This window comes from Gymnoscopelus braueri (assembly GCF_963280865.1).
Source record: "Gymnoscopelus braueri genome assembly, chromosome: 8".
NCBI lineage: Eukaryota > Metazoa > Chordata > Actinopteri > Myctophiformes > Myctophidae > Gymnoscopelus > Gymnoscopelus braueri.
Window position 1 is genome coordinate 39,738,186 of NC_137609.1, and position 4,630 is coordinate 39,742,815.

Sequence of the window (4,630 nt, forward strand, 5' to 3'; positions counted from 1 at the left end):
TTATAATCTGTTGTTTTTTTCCCTCTTTAGGTGACAGACAGAAAACATCAAGTGTGATCTGAAGATAACAACTTCGCCTCAATCAAGCCGGCAACAGAAGTGAGAGAATTAAATCTTGGAGTTATTTATTAATATTACAATTTAGGCATTTAGCAAACACTCGTTATCCAGAGAAAGGTAAACATATACATCAAATGCATAGAGACAGTGTAGCACCTCAGTAATATAGGATCATAGGTAAACCAAGAGCTCAGCATCAGTCTAAACAGTATAATATAAACAAAAAAAGAAGAAATAGGATGCCAGGTCAACAAATGAACCTAATATCCGTCTAAATAACATGCTACATAAATTACATTTTAACCTTTGCATAAGACTGCATGGTCGTCAAGGCTAGGTCAAGTCCTACGAGTCTGAAGAGGTGAGTCTTCAGATTACGGAAAATTGGGAGATGTTAACATGTTTTTATTAATAATAAATGACAGAACAATGTAACATTCCATAACAATGCTAAAATAAAATATAGATTAACTGAAAGGTGACAAAGAAGGCATCTAAATCAATCCTACTGCAAAAATGTTCATTTAACTATGTATATCCATATAATATTTGATCTACGATTACAAAAGTATATACAACTAGATATACAATGACAAGTAAGGCAAGGCAGTTAGAATGGAATCCTAGAATCTTTTTTAATCATCTTTTTTTTCATAAGCCCTGCACAAGTTGTGTCATGAAGGGCTAACAGACAATTATCTTAAATATAGTTATTCTAATTATTGACTGGATGTGCGAGACATGTTTGGGTGGATTGAGCCCAACTCTACCACTGTCTACATCCAGCCCTGTCACATCATATAATTCCCACTGCATTATGGCAGATTTTCCGTTGCAAGATTACTTCTAACTGCATTCTGGCCGATGGCTCATGGAATGGTCTGTATCTGTGCAAAAAATTAATAACCAATTTCACTGCTTGAAACATTTAACTCACAGTATGTGGTCACTTGACGTGACGTGACCACAAAGCTGAAGCAGCATGCTGGTAGTTTTCTTTTAATAGACATGGGAAGGTGCTAAAGGGGAGCGCTGGCTTCCCGTGGGTATTTACCAGTAGGGGCTTAGCATAGTGGGCGACACGATGCGGGTTTAAAGTCTGTTAAATGTCTTCAAATGGGATTCAATTTGTGTGGATGACTCAATATCAGTGTGGATATAAATACAACTCTGCTTCTTCCATGTTGTCTTTTCTGTATCACATTCTCCTGACATCTTCATTTACTAACCTGGAACAAAACAGCAGCAAACAACTTTAAACCCAGATAACAACAACAATCATGAGAGAAAATCTGAGTCTGCCTCTAAATTCTGCAAACAATTTGATTCATGACAGATATATCTGCCATTAGTTTTACAAACGACATGAGTGTACAAATGGAACCAAATGGACCCTTACAGGTCCATGTTCCATTTGGTACAAATGGACACTTACAGGTCCATGTTCCATTTGGTACAAATGGACCCTTACAGGTCCATGTTCCATTTGGTACAAATGACCCTTACAGGTCCATGTTCCATTTGTAGACTCTCAGAGTTAAATTAACACTGGGGATTTTACAGTGTAGATTGGGGTCACAGAGATAAAATATATATAATGTATCAAATGGGGGTCTGTGGCCTGGGGTTCTTGAAATGAAAAAGGTTTAGAATCATTGATTTAAATTAAGATCTAGTTCTTACCAAGGGCTGTTCCTGGTTTGACCTGAGAATAAACTGTATCTTCAGTTGTCTCTGGAGCTGGATATTCAGTGAATGGAAAACAGTGCACATAACATTTGATCAGAAATGATACGTAGTGCATTTGAATTCACAGTGTGTTTATTCTCAGTCTGATGACTCAGCTTTAACCATAAGGCTGTTTCTACTCGTCTTTTCAGGACTAGCAGCATTGTTTCAGTGCAACACATGCATTATTGAGGACTAGATTATAGCATAATATTGTGGATGTTTTGCAAGCATTTCACCTACCTTTCTTATTCTTGACTTTGCCTTTGTTTTGGTGGTTAACCTGGGCGTAGGTAACATCTGGTTCTCCTGTTCCTTAAAACACAAAAAACAAGTTAGAGTATTGTTATATTTTACAATGCAACACCTGTTTATAATCGTTAGTAATGTGCAAGTAATGTTAGTTATTTCTTTAAAAAACAAGAATATACACACATACTCTGCTGAGGGTGTACATATAGTGTTGTATATTTTGTATTGTTTTATGTTATGTCAATTATGTATTTTTTACCCTGCTGTATCTACAGTGCTTTGTCTTTCCCTGTAATCTGTATCTTAACTCCTGTGCTGCCTTTGATGCCTCAATTTTCCTCACGGGATCAATACAGGTCTTATCTTATCTCTTATCTTCAATTTAAAAAGAAATTGAATGTACTTAAAAGTTTGTCGTTCAGATTAACAATTTACTGAGAGAAAACATTCGATATTTTGCCTGGGATTTGTTACAAATATCCAGGTTCAGTAGCAACTCAACACTCCTAAGCCTCCTTAACAAATAACTGCATCGTCAGAAGTTGCACAATGACCATAATGCGCCCAATTATTGGAATTTGAGCAACTTTCCTATACAACCACTGCCTGAGATCTGTTGTCATCATAACACTTACAGTAAGACAACATGACACAAATTGACATATGACATGATTTGGAAAGAAGGCGTAACAAAAACATCCTTCATTTTACAATAATGGCTCATTTGACTCAAATGAGCCATCTTATTTATCTTGCTGTCAGAATCATCTGGACATTGGATGACAGGCTGAAGCAAACTGAATGTTTGTGGAAGTTTATAAAGAATCACACAATGTACCTGTGGCTCCAATCTTCACTTCAGAATACAAAGAGCTCTCAAGTGGATCAGCAGACTTTTCTGTGGAGGAAACTCTGTTAGGAACACTTTAATGTTTAGCTAGTTACGTATACATATATGATTGTGACATTGTTTGGAGGACACAGCCTGTCATTGCACATGCTCTATGTGATGAATGGGGGCACAATATTTTGTCACGAGAAAATAACACACCTTCTATTTACAGTAATGCCACTTGTATACCAATAATAACAAGTCTGTAATGTATGAAGTTGAACTACTTTCCCCCCTGTCTTTTTGTGCACATCCTACAAAGCAGTTACATTTATTTAAGCATTTTGTTAATTAGTCCAATATAAAGTTTTAAAAAATGAGATGAGATGGGCATTTGCCTTATACAGTCCATAACATTGCACCTTCATAATGTCATCTTCATTTCATGTTTTTTTTTGTGTGCTCACCCTTCTTTTTCTTGCCCATATGTTTGAGTTCAATCTGTGAATATGTCACATCACTGGGTTCAGCTGCAGCCTCATCTGAAATAAAGAACCATAGATAAATGTAAATTAAATTACCAATTCATCATCTCCACCTTATTAATCTTTACAATTCAGTAAAATATAACAGCTCCCTCTATGAACATCAAACATTTAAATAAGCATGTGATATCATGAAGTACAGTATGCTTCCATTTTCAGTTGCTTGAGAGACTTTGATTGCCTCTTAGAGGTTGGCACCGCAATCTGGGAAGGGAAAATGGAGAGGCTGACTTGATCAGTTTCATTCAATATTACCGTGGTCCAGATGAGTTAATTGAAACTATCTGTAAACATTCCAGGTCTAATGTTTTTAAATGGATTCATGTTCATGTAGATAGCATGTTAATCCATATGACACTATTTAAAATGTCTTTGCCTGTGTGAAAAGAATGGTTTTATAGCTGATTGATTGATTGATTGATTGATTGATTGATTGATTGATTGATTGATTGCTTTAAGTCCATTCTCAAAACAGAAATGTCACTGTTGGGGTTAGTGATCAATGTGTGATTGATTGATAGTGATTAGTTGAAAAGCTGACCATGTTGAAGTGGGGAGTGTCCATTGTCTGGACTTCCTCCATGGTTGGTCCTCTGGTCTGCTGCAGCGTCCTGATTGGTTCCCTGGGACTTGAGGGATCTATTTCAAGATCGATATTTAGCAACATAAAGTAACAAACAACATATACTATGGCCGTGTTTTAAGAAGATACAGATAAAGCTGACCCCTGTTAGTTTGAGTCTTGGTTATCTTAAGTTAATGTAATTATTATTGTTCTACACATTAGTGTAGTTTAGACATCTTAGTGACCCCCTTTACACCGCATAATTCCCAGATCACGATGAGCCCATAAAATATCAGGGATGAGCAGAGCTAGAAAAAACAAAATCATCTGAGAAGAAAATACATTGACTGAGGAGAGAACGCAATGCACAATCTAATTTCTCATCCATACACATCCACACACACACTTTCACGCACACACACACATACGCGCACACATTCACATGCGCACACACACACGCGTGCGTGCAGCACAAAGCGGGTGAGCCAGTCAGTGTGGCACAGCCCTGGAAACGCAGACATGTACCTACCTGACACAGCATGGATCTGTAATAAAGAGAGCAAAATATTTTAAACTTGTGTTTTAGACTATACAAGCCAGTCCTCTGCTGTTCAATGTTAGAACATGGAGCATGATTTTTTATTCATG

At 36.9% G+C, this 4,630-nt stretch overlaps 1 long non-coding RNA gene across 1 annotated transcript; it reads right to left on the bottom strand.

Annotated features, from left to right (window-relative positions):
• Window positions 1-215: 215 nt before the first annotated feature.
• LOC308089953 lies at window positions 216-4,232 on the bottom strand. The gene is made up of 6 exons (XR_013933580.1): window positions 3,959-4,232; window positions 3,340-3,414; window positions 2,870-2,938; window positions 2,032-2,097; window positions 1,744-1,800; window positions 216-1,289 (listed from the first exon to the last, which is right to left on the bottom strand). It is a non-coding gene; the product is annotated as an uncharacterized lncRNA (long non-coding RNA).
• Window positions 4,233-4,630: the final 398 nt, after the last annotated feature.